At 48.3% G+C, this 18,051-nt stretch overlaps 1 long non-coding RNA gene across 2 annotated transcripts; it reads left to right on the top strand.

Annotated features, from left to right (window-relative positions):
• The first annotated feature begins 8,909 nt into the window (after positions 1 to 8,909).
• Gm31369 (predicted gene, 31369) lies at positions 8,910 to 15,942 on the top strand. 2 transcript variants are annotated; one of them, NR_155275.1, is made up of 3 exons: positions 8,910 to 9,084; positions 11,415 to 11,528; positions 15,500 to 15,942. It is a non-coding gene; the product is annotated as a predicted gene, 31369 (long non-coding RNA). The 2 variants fall into 2 exon arrangements; NR_155274.1 differs by having other exon boundaries at positions 11,236 to 11,528.
• The last annotated feature ends 2,109 nt before the right edge of the window (positions 15,943 to 18,051 follow it).

Genomic DNA, 18,051 nt, shown 5'->3' with positions numbered 1-18,051 from the left:
CACTGAGGAATTGGGAAAATTTTGTTGATGAACGTTAACCATAGAGCTGGTGAAATATGAAATTCCAGGACAAATGCTCTGAGGATATGTTGGGCACATAGAGTTGTTTGTACATTAGAATATAATGCTAAGAAGACACCAGAAGGCCTGGACGTCTTTATCTGGGAGCTCCATCCACAGAGTTCTGGGCTATAATAAGGATATTACTCCCATGTTTGTTATGGCTCAAACACTTCTCAGTTATACATTATTAAGAAAGAATAATGCTAGGAGCTGGTTCAGTGGATAAAAGTACTTCCTGCTCTTATAGAAAACCTGGGTTTAGTTCCCAGCACTCACATGGCACCTTACAACCATCGGTACCTCCACTGTCAGAGGATATGGCGCCCCCTTCTGGAATCTGCAAGCGATGCATACACATAGTGCACACACATCCTCCATACAGGCAATCACTCATAAAATAAAAAGGAAATAAATCTTTAAAAAAAAAACAGTATAAAATCAAAACACACCCTCCCTCCCCCATTCATATCCCCCAACACTGCTGCATCAGGATGTTGAACAGGGGACCCCACAAGTAACTGCGGGGTACTACAACACAAACCACCTCTTTGTGAAACACCCTCGTTTATCACTTACTGCACAATGCACTTACTGCATTGTCACTTCTAATTATAACTAGGTTCTACATAGCTCATATATTTTAATACAACCATTTGCTAATTAGTATAATTAATAAGCACTTATGTGAGTTTCTATTTAGCCAACTCTATTAAACCAATAGGGAAAACTTGGCTTAAATCAAGAGAGGGTCTATTCTGATTGACTCCGCAATTACCTCATATTAAAAATACTTCATGAGATGTTACTCTCAGAGTGTTTTAGTCTGAACTGGGGATCGTATTATAAAGCAGTTATAAACATATTTTACAGTTTGCTTACTGTCAAATTACTCATGTGCTTGTTCTTTAAATATTTATAAAGCACTGTTAGGCGTAGGCAGTTTGCCAGACATCAGGACACAATGTGAAGAAGATAGATGAACCCCTGTCAGAGCTTCAGCGCCGTGGCCATTTGAATGGGTGAGTTGGTAGCTGGGGTTCAGTACATGGTGCCTGTGGACCTAGGGGCACAGGGTGGTGAGGCTGGGCTTGGTACAGGGCACAGGCAAGGATGAGGGGGTTCGGGAATATCACCCAGAGGGACTGTAGTCCACATGGAATCTGGAAGAAGCAGGAAAGCACCCAGAAGAAGGTGGAAGGAGACAGAACTTTCTGAGTGAAACAGAAAGGATATTGTATCTGGATGGTGGCAATCCGACAATGGGAGCCTGAATGCAGGATGTGCCAACAGGAAGGTCAGGAGTTTGAGCACGTCCACAGTGGCTGCGCTGTTGGTAACAACAAGGTTGGCCTTTACACACTCAGAAAAGGACCGAGTAACAAGTAAAGGCATCGATCGTACGGAAAATGTCACAGAAACTCAGGGGTGAGTGGGTTTCTAAGAACCATTCTCGGGCTGACAAAAACAAACTCTGACTCTGGGGAACGTTTACAGAGGCCTTGCTGAATAACCTTCCTGCCACATGAACTCACCGTGACCGTGGTGTGCCCAAGTGGGCACGGAACCCTTCCGTGTGACCATCAGAGCAACTTGGAGATTCCATAATGCATTTAGTATTCTGGGTACCTCTTCTTAAGGCTTTACTGTATTTTCAACAAAGTGGATTTTGAGATGTGATAAAATAGGCTTAGAGATATGGAATTGAGAGGTTTTTATTTCTTGCAGAAGACCGAGGAATTTGACGAGGCCAAGTACATTGTCGTTACGGCAGACGTATGTGCTGCCTCTTATCAGCAGGCAGGCTCAGGGAAAGAGTAAATTGGCTCCAAAGAAGCTGGGTTTTCAACATGATTTTGTTTGGTAATTTCGAATTCTGTTTTCTCACTGATGGTGCAGAAAGTTCCCAAAGATATGGTAATTACTGCAGAAATACGGCTGCTGGCGTTTGCAGCTATTGAAACAGTAAAATTCCATTATAAAACACCACAATCTATGCGTTCGATGATGCCGAAGTTCAGCATCTGTCCCCTATGCCATATACTATGGATTTGTTTGTCTGTGCAGGCACATGTGTGTGCTGGGGAGTTGGGGGTCAACCTCAGATGTTCCTCAGGACACCCTCCATCTTATTTTTTTTAAGATAGGATCTCTGGCCAGCACCTCAGGCATCCTCCTGCCTCCCTTAGGCATACAGCATCGCACCAAGCTTTGTTGATGTTATTTGACAGTTTCATACAGGTACATAATGTATTCTGCCTGCTTTCCACACGCTCTCTCCTTCCTGTTCCCATTAGCCCTCCCCCCCTCCATTCCTACCAGTTCCTTATTCACATTCATGACTTTCAGTTTTCTTTTGTGGGGCGTTTCGTTTAGCTAGGGCCGTCTATGTGACCCCTGGATGGGAACTGGTCACTGGAGTCTCTTGGGGTCATCAGTGGGCACACAACTGAAGACAGTGACTCCTTGTGGTGGTGGAACAAGAATTGTCTCCCATAGGCTCGCTTTTTGAACATTTGGTTTCCAGTTGGTGGTGCCATTTGAGGGGGGTTAGGAGAGTTGCCTTTGGGAGGAAGTGTATCGTAGGGAACAGGACTTGGGAGTTGATAGCCTGGCCCCACTTCCAGTTCTATCTACTTATCTATCTATCTACTTATGTATGTATGTATCTATCTATCTATCTATCTATCTATCTATTACTTATGTATGTATGTATGTATGTATGTATCTACCTATCTATCTACTTATGTATGTATGTATGTATCTATCTATCTACTTATGTATGTATGTATGTATCTATCTATCTATCTACTTATGTATGTATGTATGTATCTATCTATCTATCTACTTATGTATGTATGTATCTATCTACTTATGTATGTATGTATGTATGTATCTACCTATGTATGTATCTATCTATCTACTTATCTATCTATCTATCTATCTATCTATCTATCTATCTACCTACCTACCTACCTATGTATCTATCTATCTATCTATCTATCTATCTACCTATGTATGTATGTATCTATCTATCTACTTATCTATCTATCATCTATCTATCTATCTACCTATGTATGTATCTATCTATCTACTTATCTATCTATCTATCTATCTACCTATGTATGTATGTATCTATCTATCTACTTATCTATCTATCTATCTATCTACCTACGTATGTATGTATGTATGTATGTATCTATCTATCTACCTATGTATGTATCTATCTATCTACTTATCTATCTATCTATCTATCTATCTATCTATCTACCTATCTATCTACTTATGTATGTATGTATGTATGTATCTATCTATCTATCTACTTATGTATGTATGTATGTATGTATCATCTATCTTCTTTGTTCTTGTGGTTTAAAAAGAAACATGGTCTTTCAGCTCCCTGCTCCTGCTGCCATGCCTGCCTCTCACTGCCGTGCTTCTCAGCCATGAATCCCTAACCCTCTGGATCCCTAAAGCCCCAGTAAACGTGTCCTTCTCTAAGTTACATTGGTGGTAGAGATCAATGACAGCTGTAGAAAAGTAACTAAGACATCCATCTCCCAGAACCTATCAACAGCCAACAGTTCAGCAGGGAGATGTTGGACCTCCTGAGCCCATCCTCCTCCATCCATCCATGACAGTTGACTAGCCCATTCTGTACAGACCCAGTACAGGCAACCCCAGCTGCTGTGAGCTCCTGGTTGCAATGGCTGTCTAGCCCAGGTGGCGGCATTTAACAACCTGCTTCCTATGCTCTGGTTCCTACATTGTTTCCATCCCTGGGCTTTGCAGGAGACAGTATGACTGTCTTATTTAGAGATGAGCTCTCATCTGTCACCTATTCTCAGCACCTTATGCAGCCATGAGTCTCTGCACTCACCACACTGTTCTCTAAGTAAGTAAAGAGGCTTCTTTCTCTAAATAAGGCTGAGGGTAGTATTTGTCTATGGGTATAAACATACATATTTAGAAGGTAATTCGACAGTATGTAATTTAGAGAAACAACAGTGCTCAGTTCCCCCTGGGGCCTATGATTTCCCCCACCGTAGCTCAATGGCCAGGTTTATAGCACAGATACACTCCTGTGGAGCAGGCGTCAAATCCAATCAGAGAGCAGTTGGTTGTCCCCAGAGTCGTGGTGCCACTACTACACATGGACATACCTTGCTGGTCATATAGTTCACAGGGGTTGTAGCTGGGTCACACCACTGATGCCCTTTCTTTTCCAATAGCCTGGGCAGCACCTTCTGGAAAGCTAAGAAAGCTAAGAAAACTAAGAAAACATGGATTCTTAGAGCAGCTTTTTCAGACACACACTCAAGTGTGTCTCACTTCAGACATGTTTTAAAAGTCTTAATAAATCACATTTTAAATTTTGTTCCAAGATAGTAGGTTCCCATATGGCTTTTTCACACCTCCTTCATTTTGATTACTCCCCACCCCCACTCCCCAGTCACATCTGTCCCCTCCTCAGTTAAACCTTTCTGCCCCTAGTACTCATATGCCTGGCTTTTTCCACATGGGTTCTGGGGACTCTTTGTAGGCTCTCTTCCTATAGATGTACCATAACTCAAACCCTATAGTGTGGAGGAGGAGATAGCCTGGCCTACACCCTCAGCTGACCAGGATGACAGAAGTGAGGTACACCCCTGACAAAGCAAACACATTAGGTTAATATCCAGGCGCTGCTTTTTTGCCATGTTCTATTGAGTCCATTCAAGTTCTTACACTAATTACACAATCAGAAATCTACTAAATGATACTTCTCTTAACATCCCTGTGCCTGATAGTCCATTTGCTAACTGAAAAGCCCTTAGCACATCCCAAAGTGGTTAAAGCCATGGTTAGCAGAGGGAGGGCTCACTGATCTGTGGGGATGATGGGGCTTCTGATGACTGTCACTGATTCAGTAGCCATAGAAGACTTGGCACGTCATCATTGTGTGTGCAGAGGTGACCATGTGTGGGAAAGCTGTTTTTGAAGGTATGGTCATGGTTATTCATGAAGGCTGCTCTCACTCTGGACCCAACAGGACCAGTCCCATGTTTCTGAAGGGGGCAGAAAGCACCTTTCCTAAAACAGACTGGAGCCAGGACAATGGGAAGCCTCAGAGGAAGAGAGGCAGCACTCAAAGGGTAAAAGGCTTGTGCAAGGTTCAACACAAAGGGAAACACTAAGTAGTTCCGGGTGGAATGCCCCAGGAGGATGCTGTCTGGGGGAGCTTCAAGGCAAAGAATCGCTGAGCCTGGGTTATGAAAAATGAACAGGTGGTGCCAGGCATGGTGGCTCACACCATCAATCTTAGCATTTGGGGGCAGAAGAGGGTGGATGTCTATAAGCTCACAGCTAGTCAGAGAGACACAATAAGAGCCTGCCTCAAAAGGAAAGAGTGAGCGGGGCTGAACATATACAAATATGGCCTGACTGTCAGTGCCCATGTACAACCCACTTTAGCAAACACATTTGAACAAGCCCACTGTGGGGCTGGGGAGATGGCTCGATGGATAAAATGGCTGTCATGCAAGCATGTGGACATGAGTTCAAATCCCCAGCATTCATGTAAAAGGCCAAGCATGATGTCTCATGCTTGCATCCTGGGTGACAGGATCAGAAGTTTGCTAGCCAGCCAGTGAGTGAGCTTCAGGTTCAGTGAGAGTGAAATTAAGGTGGAAAAGTAGAGAAAGACACTTGACATGGACCTCTGACTGCTACTCATGGGTACGTCACACAAGCACATGCTAAATAAATAAATAGATATGTCAGCCCTGCTCTGGGCAGCCCGCAATCTGGTAGGAAGGACAGACACCTCCCACAGGAGTAGTAAATAGGTCAAGGAGGCTGTACTTAGGACAGGAATGCACGCACAGTAAAATACGCATCTCTAAGGTACCAAGAATTGTGGTTCCAGTCGGATGACTGGCAAAGGTTTCAGTCTGATGACCTGCGGGTAAAGACATGAGGGTGGTATGGGCTCACCAGCAGGGCCTTAGGACAAGCCTTCCTGGCGTCAGGTACAAACAGCATCAATCCCTGGTTACCACTGTCGAAAGATGACAGAGTGGGGAGCAGTAGGGTACCTGGAGATCACAAGAACACTTCTGCCTCACTCATGGGTGCCCCAGCAGAGAAGCCACTCTGAGTTGAGTTGAATCTGCAGTGTCTCCACCCACGGGCCCCTGGTGCTAGAATGCCTAGTCCCGGGTGGTAGTGCTGTGTTCGAAGGTCGCAGAACCTTTGGAACATGGAGTTGAGCTGATGGATATAGGCCAGTAGGGGCAGGCCTCTGAAAGTTAGTCCCATCTCCACTAGGTCTCTGCTTCTTGACCAGCCATGATGTGACAGGTCGCACCTGACACTCCCAGCATCTCAGAACAAGCCGCTCCTCCCAGGATGAATTAAAATCCCAGGCGAAAGCAGACCTCCTCTCAAGTTGTTTGTGATGCATTTCATCAATGAGGAAAGTGATTGACAGAGGGTTCAAAAGAGGCCTACAGATGTCACTGAGAACAATGGACTGGCAAAGGGCGTCATCTAGGAAACGCTAGAACATTGCAGAGAGTGTGTGTGTGTGTGTGTGTGTGTGTGTGTACATGCACCTATTTTAGTTAGGGTTTCTATTGCAGTAAAGAGACACTATGACCACAGCAATCTTATAAAAGAAAACGTTTACTTGGAGCCTGGCTTACAGTCCAGAGCTTTAGTTCATTATCATCATGGCAGGAAACATGGTGGCCTGCAGGCAGACATGGTGCTGGAGAAGAGCTAAGCGTTCTACATCTGGATCTGCACGCAGCAGGGAGGAAGAGTGACACAGAGCCTAGCTTGAGCACCTGAAGCCTCAAAACCCACTCCCAAGGCCACACCTCCTAACAGTGAGGCTCCCAATGAGACTGCCGGGTCATTTTCCACTCAAACCACCATAGTGCCTGTGCTGAGGATTGAACTCGGGCCCACATACTTCCACGGCAAGAACTTTACTGCCTGAGCCATCTCACAGCCCCATGCACTATCTTGACAGTGTTATCTCACACACTCAACAGGCCCTTCACAAATGAGGAAATCAAGACAGAGAGCATCTGAGCAACTGTGATAAGGCCACCCAGCTGCTTAGTGACAAAGCTAGGATTCAGAGCTGCCCTCTTCACCTCTTCAGCGTGGGAGCCACGGGACAGGAACCAACCTCTAAGACTTGCTCAGGCATTAGGCTGAACCAGCTTAAGCCAGACCGTGAAGCAGGTTAAGAAGCCTGAATTCCATCTCGAGGTTGTGCAGTTGCTGTCTCAGGTGGATGATTGATTTGTTCAGCTCCTTGTGGGACCTACCTGATGCCAATCAATCCCTAAAACCCGTGTCGCCGCCAAGATGATCATCCACCGAGGTCAATAGCATCATCCAACTGGCAAAGGGAACAATTGGAACTCACGTAGCAACTCACAGATGCGGGCGTACCTTGGTCTCCACTTTCCATTTTGAACCTTGCAACCCATCTGGGCTTGGCCATCTTCCTCCCCACCTGCCTCTTTCTCACTTGCCATTCTGGCCACAGCCCAGAAGCTCCAGAACTGGCCATGGTCACGCACCCCCACTTCTCTCAACACAGCCACATTGTCCCCTGCCTCTGCTATCCCACTTTGTCCCCTCTTTGGCACACACTTGGCATCCCCTACCTCCCTATTCTAACTCCCTGCATACTTCTAGACCTTTCCAGGACACTGACCATACTCACAGGCAACGCCCTGGACCTCACACACAGCAGCGGCCCAGGCCAAGAAAGAAGCAGTAAGAGCAGAGAGGAGAGGCAGGGGAAAGTCGGCAGGCTGGAGGGGAATGTTTAAGGAAGATGGTCTAGAATTCCATAACTGATTACGTCTTCATGTGTGTTTTACACTCTCACGAGTCCCTAAGGGGAACAATTTAAAGGTGGAAAGGCTGCGTTGGCTCAGAGTTCCACAACTCTCCATCCATAGTCACTTTCACACTCCGTTGCTTCCGTGCGTCATGAAGCAGGATACCATGATAGGTAGAGGAGCCCCCAGTGACCTATTTGCCTCCACGAGGCCTCCCTCACCTCTAATAGTTCTCATTGCCTCCTAACAATGGCATCAGGTTATGAATCTTGTCGGTGGCTGACCACTGACCTATTGACCAGGTCAGAGACTTCACGATTTAACCACTCAATGATTGGACTCACAAGCGGAGGAGAAACATGAAATTTAGAGAAGATATTTCACACGCAAAGCATAGTGGAGATTTGTTGAAGCTGGAGACTGGGAGAGGCGGATGGTTGTGGCTGAGCTCTGTCATGCTGGCTTTAGTGATCACAGCTGACAGCATGGTATCTGCTCGCCTGAGCCCTGAACGCTTTCAGCTCTGCGCAGCAGCCCCACCAGGAAGGGATTGGTGTCCCAGAGCTTCCTCTCGAAGAGCTAAGACGTAGAGACCTGAGGGATGCATTCAGGGTCCCACACAAAATCACAGGACTCAAGGCCAGATCTTGAACCCTGGCCAGCTTTCCCGTGGAGCCTCTCAAAGTTTCTCATTGGGCATGGCAGGCAGGAGGGGCAGGCAGGGCCTCCCACACCATCCTGCTGAAGTGGGCACCCTACATTCTCAAGATCTTCCTTCACAGGCTCCTCCTGCCCTGATTCTAAGGAGCTTTCTGTATCCACGACACTGGCACCGCCACCACCTCCCTTTCCCCTTTCTTATCAAGGCCCAAATTAGAGAGGCCTGGGCAGAGGTGTGTGTGCTTTAAGAGCAGGCTTGGAAATGGAGAGGCAGGCCCAACCTCTCTCTTTTCCACCTAATTAAGCCTCAGGAATGTCATGTAGCCACACACACACAGTATGATTTTAATTGGGGCCTGTGTGCAGGGCTCACCCTAGCTTCGGAGAACGAAGGCTTTCTCTGATGGGTCTCTGCTCCTGAGCGTGTCACAAGCTCTTGAAAAACCACACGGAACAACCCAGAAATAGCCAACAGACCAAAGGGAAAACGGTTTGGAGCCAGTTCCACAAAGCGACGGTAGGTCTTTAGTTATTTTTTTAAATATGAAGCAGAGGCCCTTAGGCGTGCCCCCCCCCCCCCAGAGATTGATTCCCCGGCTCTGCGCTGCTGAAGGGGCCTTTGCTTTCCTTCCATACTCTACCCCCCACCCCCAAATATGGGAGTCCCAAGGAGAGCCCGGTGCCGCTAACCCCGAAGCTGTCTTTTATCCCGTATCCCTTCCTCTCACATGCCAACCAACACACAAAGAAAGACAGAGCTGGAGGCACACGTGGGAAAAGAAAGACAGAGCTTAAAAAGCACAAACAGCAAAGAGAAAGAGAACTGGCAAGAGTGAAGAAAGTAAGCCAGGGCCCCACAGGCTAAGAGGCCGCAGGAGGCCTGGATTAAGCTATTCCCACAAGGGCCTACATCTAGGCAGGCAAAAAAAAAAAAGAGTGGCCAGTCAATAATACCAAGCATTCTACCTCTGCTGGCATCTGGGATCCCTTGGGGAAGGAATCGGTGGGACATTTTGGAGAGTTTGGCTCCAAGTAGATAGGTATCAGGGCTTGAGGGGCAGAGGGTGGGCAATAGGGATCTCTATGGGTAGGTACACAGGGTCTATGACAGACACATAAGGCCCTTCTCATCTTGGAGGGCACCATAAAGGAACATAGTCTCCATGGGGATATCAGGAAACATGAAGCCAAAAGTCTCCTGTGTCACCATATCCAGGGGGATAGGAGGCTTACAGAGACACTATCCATCCATATTCCCAGTGTGGCCCCGGGGGACCAGTTGTCCATCCCAGAAGTGTCTGTGAACTGAACACATTATCCCAGCTGTTTCTGGGACCCCTGATGAGTGCAGCAACATCTGTCTGAATTGCTGCTGCTCCAACTAGGAAGACACCTCATAGGTCATGGTGTCCCCATAAGGGACAGCAGTGACGCGCAGCTCAGGAAGGAAGGGTTCCGAGGCTATTAACCTGCTATGGAGATGGGAGACAGCTATGCCTCCCCCCAGGACTGCAAAGTTTCCCTTTTAGAGCATTTTAGGAAGCTCTCAGCACCCGGGTTATCTGTGCTGATGTGTTTCTCTCAGAAGCTGTCCCCTGCTCAATTCACAATGTCCCCGGGGGCCCCTGCTCCATACCACTTGCGACACATTCTGCAGTGGGAAAAGTACAGGAACACAGCCCAGCTTCTCCCCACAGCTCTTTGGAGAGCTTGCCAGAAGGGGAATGGGAGTCTCAGGGAGCCTGAGTCACTGGCTCAGGGAAGCGGTGTGGAGTCTGCTGGAATGCCTCCCCAGGGTTTCTGACGCTGGGGGTGCCTTAGCTTGTTCGGGCTGCTGTACAATGGACCATGGACTGAGTGGCTGACAAGCAACTAAAGTATGTTTCTCCTGGTCCTGGAATAGTCTTCACTGTATCCATGCACAGCAGAGATGTTAGGGCCCTGGAAAGAACCCAAAGTGTGGTTCTTTGAGAGGCTGGGAGAGAGGACACTGAAAGCCTCTGAGGGGGAGTCTCTCCCTGACCTTCAGCTGTACTGACTCCCATCTACTTCTCCCCAACAAAGCAAATTATAGAAGCTAGAGTTCCATTTCCCCCCAAGGACATGTCAGAGAGCTAGATCTGCAAGTCTCCTTCCCCACCTTTCTACAAAGCAACTGACTGTAGAGAGTCTCCAACCTGGGGGCTAGAGAGATGGCTCAGTGGTTAAGAGGACTAGCCGCTCTTCCAGAGGACCTGGGTTCAATCCCAGCTGCCACATGACAGCTCACAACTGTCTGTTAATCCACTTCCTAGGACTCCAACTCCCACTTCCAGACTCCATGGGCACTGGATGCAAGCGATGCACACACACACACACACACATAAACCTACAGGCAAAATACCCACTCACACTCATGCACGCTCGCTTGCACGTGCACACATGCACACACACACACACACATGAAAATCAAATTGTGTACAAAGTCTTTAATCTGTCTTGTCATCAGACCCTCACTCTGTTGGGTGGGACAACCAGAAATGACAAGAAAACGATGAGCATGAACATTCTGGTACCCATTTTGATAGGTCTCTTCAGTTTCTATGGAGCTGCCCATTCTTTATCAGACCCAAGCAAAACAAACAAAATCATTGGGCCCTGGGACTCCCATGTATTTCTCTTATTATAGGAACACCTCCTGAGACTGTGTGCTGGAGAGAAAGGGTCCCACTCTTCTATCCCTACAAGGACAAGAGGACTCTCTGGGTCTCCTTTGTAAAACTACTCACCCATGAAGACCTAACAACCTCCTGTTATGGTTTGAATGAGTAGGATCCTACCCACTCGCCCTTTGCCCATGTGTCACAGGCTTGGTCACCAGGATGGTGCTGACTGGACAGTGGAGAGCCTTTAGGAGATGGAGCCTTCGCAAGGGATTATGGGAATTTACTCTCCACACTCTGCTACATCCTGGCTCCCATGGTAGGTGGTTTATTCTACCACTTTCTCCTGCAGTGAAATCTCGTCTTCATTTGAGGCCCAAAGATATGGGACCACTTAATCTTGGACATAAACTTCCAGAATCAGAGTCCAAACAACCTCAAAAACAAACAACAACAACAACAACAACAAGCCTAGGGTATTTGTTAGTGACACAATGCCGGCTAACACAACTTCTGAAAGTGTCCTCTTCCTAACCCCACCACACTGGGAGGAATGCAGTGTTTGAAAGGCGAGGCACAAATCCCACAAGAGCATTCCCGCCTCCAGGGTCTCTAGCATCTTCCTGGAAGTACAGGGGGAAATATCTGGATTCCAATCTCCTGCCCAAACTCAATGGGGAGCCTCTGCCCTTAAGACCAACTTCCATATTCTTAATCTCCTAGATGAGCCCTGTGTAAGCCATTAACACGCTTCATGGCGCTGAATACATGGAAATTGGTGTTTTTATGTGGGTTGTTGATCTTTGCTCCTTCTCTGCAGAGGCTGGAGTTACCAGAACAGTATTAGAAAAGGCGAGAGCACCCACAGGCTCACAGGAGCCATAGGGAACAACATTAAAAGGAGAGTTTCAGCAACTCTGCTGCAACTTACACAGACTGGTGTTAGAACACAGCGTTCACAAGCCTTGGTACATCAGCGTTAACACATGGGAAGTTAAGTGCGGGTGCCTAGGTAGTTTATTCAAGTTGTGTTGTTTTAAAACTGTGGGTGTTTCTAAGCTAGGACCTCATCACGTGGTTCAGTCTGCCCTGGAACCCCTTAAGTAGCCCAGACTAGCCTTAAACCTGTAGTAATCTTCCTGCCTCTGCCTCCTCCGAAATGCTGGGATTATAGGTGTGTTCCACTGCCCCCAGACCAAGGTTGTGAATCTTTTTTTTTGGGGGGGGGTTAAGATTTATTTATTATTTATTATATGTAAGTACACTGTAGCTGTCTTCAGACATACCAGAAGAGGGAATCAGATCTTGTTACGGATGGTTGTGAGCCACCATGTGGTTGCTGGGATTTGAACTCTGGACCTTCAGAAGAGCAGTCAGGTGCTCTTACCCACTGAGCCATCTCACCAGCCCCCAAGGTTGTGAATCTTAAAGAAAGGGTAAATAGTGTCAGGACAGTGTTGAGAGCGGTGTACGCCTCTCTTCTGTCTTTATGGCTAGAGAAAGCAGGGCCACCGGCAATGTACCCGAGGGTCTTATCTATACTGAGTGTTAACCTGTCCCTCGGCGACAAAGCCCACCAGGCTGGAAACATGATACTCAGCAGCTTTACCACAGCTCCTCCAGGGTAGAGGGAGGGGACCTCCCTTGGGTATACCTGTGTCTCCTGAGGCAGCAGTAGACCTTCAGAGGAGGGTGAGCTGGGTCTGGGGGCTTTGAAATTTCCATGGAAACAGAGCTGGATCCCTCCAAGAAGGGAGGCCACTGAGGCCACCACAGCCCTTGTAGTTGTTGTTCAGCAACAAAATACCATGAGCTGGATGGCCCCAAATCAGAAGTTCTGAAAGCAAGGAGTCCAAGGTCAAATCTGAAAGCAAGGAGTCCAAGGTCAAATCTGAAAGCAAGGAGTTCAAGGTCAGAACCAAAGTGTGTGCGGGGTTGGTGTCCTCTGAGGCTGGGGGCAGAGCAGCTCCTGTCTGCCCAGCCTCTGCGGTCAGCCCCGATGTCCTCTGGTCCTGTGCACACACGTTCTCCCCAGGCTCCAGCTACCTTAGGACGGCTTTCCCATGTCTCTCCCAATGCCTCTCAAGGCAGCTTCTGCCCCAAATCTTCCTTCTCATGAAAACAAGAGTCAGCTAGGACTCATACAAGTAACCACATTCCATTACCTCTCTAGAACCTCTATTTCCAAATGAGGTCCTGCACCAAGGCTCCTAGGATTAGGAATGTAGCGTGTCTTTTGGAAGAGACACAGAGTCCCCTCATCACAGAGGATGTGTTCCAAGACTCCCGGGAGATGCCTGAAGCCATGGATCACGGAAACACCAGATATGCACCCCACCTCTGATGAGGTCAGTAAGTTAGTTTGGGGAAGAGACGAGAAAAAGATAGAAACCCACAGCAATACACAGCATGAAAGTCATGTAACTGTGGGCCCACTTTTGAAAGAAGAGTCAAGGCAAACGTCAATCCTCCCGTGCTGAGATGGACCACTGATAACCAGACCCCAGCGAGCCGTCCTTTTGATTGACAGCTTGTTACAACTTAGAAACAGCTGAGAAGAGCCTCAAGTTCAGGTTATCCAGATCAGGTTGGCTCGTGGACACAGCTGGGATGGAGAGACCACGATTGCTTTGACTGATTTGTAAGTCAGATAAAGCCTTTCTCCCCATATACTGCCTTTGATGTCAGGGCGCTTTGTCATAGCAACAGAAATGAAACCCACCCATAGAAGTCCCCAGGCCTCATGTGCAGCCTCTCTTGTTCACCTGTCAGCAATATTTCCATCAATGTCCGCCTGGTCCCAAGCAGCCACCTGGCTCCCTCTAGTCCTGAACTGAAACAGAGATCCACAGTGGATTTCACTGTATGCAGGCAGAGCTGGGATCCTGGGAGGAGATGGGATCAGGCATCGATGATTTATATCTGGCTCCACCCCTTCCTGTCTCTACCCCTCAACCTAAACCCACCCTTCCTAAACCTTCATTTCCTCCTAAGTGTAAGGATCAATGAGATCAAGTGTACACATGGCTGGGTGCAGTAGATGCTCAGTAAACACTCCTTCTTTCCTAACATCTCCTCCATATCTTGCGTGGTCCTGGGATTTGTCGCTGACTCACCCTTGTTACTTAGACTGTGCTACTATGCCTGTCGCTCCTCAGTTGAATCTGTGCTTTGTTTAGTTCACAAGGTAAAACATTTCTCAGTGCCTGAGTTTTCAGAAGCCACAGAGGGGTACCTAGCCAACTGACAGGCTGCCTCCTTTGAAAAGGATGCAGGCCAAATACCATGCCTGGAATTGATTGACAGGCGCAGTGTCTCCAGGTTCCACAGTGTGCGAGCCTTTGTGTCTGTCCTCCAGAAATCAATCACACTGTGCCTGAGAGCCTTCATCCCAAGGAGCGATATTCATCAGGGACAGATGCACCAGAGCTTGGTCACTTTGCTTGCGGGGAGGTGGACTGTCACTCTTCCACCCCTGGCTGTGGCCAGGCAAGGATGCAGCCCACTTCAAAAATGATGCTCATATGAGGCTGTTCCTCGCTGGAGCCCTTCCAACTCAGAGTTTGCAGACTCTGAATCCCAGCTTTATCGGGCCTGGCAGGATTTATTCTTCAAGCCAAGGCTAGAAAGACTGGTATGGGTTTCTATGTGCCTGCTCTAGTCTCCTGTGATGGGGAGAGCAGAAGAGTAGCAACAACCTGGAAAGCAGAGGGTAAACAAAAGGGGGTGCGGCTGTAGAAGCAAACAGCTGACCATTGCAACCCTAAGCCTGAGGAAGCCTGCCCAGACAGAAGACTCGGGTTTGCATCCCAGAACCCACACGGCAGCTCACAGCTGTCTGTCATTCCAGTTTCAAGCGATCCAGTGCCCTCTTCTGACCTCAGATCATCCTTTAAGTCCAGGCTAGCCTCAAACTCAACATGTAGCCAAGGATGACCCTGAATCTCTGGTCCTCCTGTCTCTATCTCTCAAATGCTAGGGTTACAGGGAGCACCACACCTATGCGATGCAGGGCTGGGGATCAAACCCAGGACTTTATGTATGCCAGACAAACACTCTAGCCACTGAGCTACATCTCCAGCCCCCATGCTTTCCTTTCTAGAAAGGAAGTCTCTTAAAACCAGAATACCTGGATTGGTGCAGAAGCTCGGAGAATGCTGGGGGGGTAGGGGGGGTGGGGGGGTGGGGGTGGGGGGTGGGGTAGGGGTAGGGGGGGTGGGGGGAGCATTTGCCCTGAAGCTCCCCATTCCAGCGTTTAACTCTCCTCCTTGATTCTTCATTGGCTTCTAGAAGCTCCTCTGGACGGCAGCATCACCCCATGACACGTTACAAGTTCCACAATTACAGCTGATTTCATATTACATTTCACGGTGACTGCTTGCTGACGACCTAGAGACGTTCTTCATTCCTGCACGCCGGCTGCCTCCCGACCACAGCGCAAAGTGACTCTTGTGCCCGTGTGCTGCTGGCCACCAGCTCAGCCAACAGGCCACAACAGCCATGACCTTGTCCTGGGTGTCAGGGTGACTTGAGGACCACTCTCTACAAACAGTGGAGACTCCTACAGTGAAAGCCTCAAGTTGTATCTGCTTCCAAGAGGGAGATGGAGAGTCAGAGTCCCCCGAGGATTTGAATAACAGCAGAGAAAAAGCTGAGCTAGATAGAGTGGCTTGGTGGCTGGAGAGATGGCTCAGCGGTTAAGAGCACTGACTGCTCTTCCAGAGGTCCTGAGTTCAATTCCCAGCAACAACATGGTGGCTCACAGCCATCTGTAATGGGATCTGATGCCCTCTTCTGGTGTGTTTGAGGACAGCTACAGTGTACTCATATACATTAAATAGAGTGGCTCAGCAATCCCTTGAGTGGGGGCATTACTCCTCCCATGGCCAAGCAGGTCCTATTGTTCCTATTGTCTAAAGCTCTAGAAGGTTTAAAGAATCCAGCTCCCACAGAGCTAGCTGTGCTGGACTTTCTCACCCTATTACCCAGCTGGTTATCACAAAAGCCCTGCCGCCTCCTACCACCCACCTGTGGCTATCCACACTTCATCCAGCCTCGGCCTCCAGCTCCACCGTCACCTCCATAGAACAGAGATGGCACTAGACGCAATGTGTGTATGGGAGAGGGGTACTTTGTCACAGCAACCTGGGAAAACCCTGGGGAACAGACTAAGCCAGGCCCTGTTGTTGGGGGTGGGGGGTGAGTGGTAGTGAGGAGATGGAGGGACAGACAGACAAAAATGAAACTCAGTCACACAGCAGGCTCATTTATAAGTTTATCATCCAGGCACTACTTTCTCTGTGCTCTATGAAGAAATCAAGCTGAGGGTGGTTAGGGAGTGCCCCAAGAGCACAAGTCAGGTGTTGATCTTGGGGCTGCCTAAAGCCACGTGTGTGTTCTAAACTATATCGTACCAGAGAAGAGAGATGGAGGGCTATGAGTGCTTACAAGAGATCGGCGGGAAGGAAAGGAAAAAACAGCTGCCAGGAGCCAACGGGAAAAGGCTGAGAGAAAAGCATCTAGAAATGTCAACACTTGGAAACTTCTAAAAAGATAAAAGACCTTTCGTGATGAAATAGTTCTGAGTGCTGGTACCCAACCTAACTTTGAGACAGGTCCAGGTCCAGGGACAGAGAAACAAAGCCAATCAAAGAGGTGACCCACCACCCAGAATTCCCTGGAAGTCTTCCGGCAGCCCACCAGCATGGCTCGCAGACTCCACTCTCCCGCCACCATCCACAGACACTGAGCCCGCCCGTGCGCAGGCGCATTGCAATGCTTGGCTGTCGGACTCCGGAGCTCAAGCCTATTAAAATTCTGCTGCTCCAGTGGCTGGGGAAGCAGAAAATGATCAGGACTTGAGTGGAGGGAGAGGAGGCACTCTAATGACATCAATACCCGAGAGTCCCAGGCAGAGGATGCCCCGCACAGGTCAGGGACTGCTCTCTGTCTTTGGCTTGTCTGGGAGAGGTTCCTCCCCCACCCCCACCCTGCCCCATGACCTTGGGGCGATGGCCTCAGCACATTGTTGGCATGAAGTGATAAGCAAGAGGACTTATTATTATCAGTAACCATAGCAAATATAATGTATGTAATGTGTGTGTGTGCGTGCATATTTGTGTGTGGGCGTGTGGAAGCGTGTGGAAGCCGGGGACTGATACTGGTGTCCCTCTCAGTCTCTCTCCATCAGTTTCAATTGAACTGGCTGTCTAGGGAGCCCCCAAAATCCGCCTGTCCACACCTCCCCTCCTAGCACTATAATTGCATACACCACCGCACCCCACTTTATATAAGTTCCAGGGTTCACACTCAGGTCCTCACGCTTGCACAGCAAGCCCCTCACTGACAGCCGGCTCCCTCCACCCTACATTAATATTTTGCATCTGTGTTTTACATCCATAATTTACATCTGCAGAGAGCCTGGTGTTCCTCCACGTGCTTCATACACAATTCTCTCCCTTCATCCTGACAGGCTGGTGAAGCAAACGGGAAAAATCCCATGTAAGCATGAATACCCTCATCATATAACCATGGTCCCCACACCACCTCCCAGGCACAGAGCAGAATAGCACTTCCCACCCCCAGAGGTTGGCTGTGGTTAAGCCACTTAACAATGCGGGTGAATGATGCCTCAATTGTTAAAAGCACTTAATGCTCCTGCAGAGGGTCTGGGTTTGTCAAAAGACTCATAGCTTTTGGTAAGTCCATTTTTAGGCGATCTAATAGCCTTTTCTGCCCTCTATAGGTACCCGCACTGCATATGGTATATATAAACCCTCACAGATGCACACATATAAATAAGTAAGTAAATAAATTAATAGTTGTTTTAATGTAAATGAAGC

Source organism: Mus musculus, chromosome 15, assembly GCF_000001635.26.
Source record: "Mus musculus strain C57BL/6J chromosome 15, GRCm38.p6 C57BL/6J".
Classification (NCBI taxonomy): Eukaryota; Metazoa; Chordata; class Mammalia; order Rodentia; family Muridae; genus Mus; species Mus musculus.
This window is presented reverse-complemented; position numbering and strand designations above follow the sequence as displayed.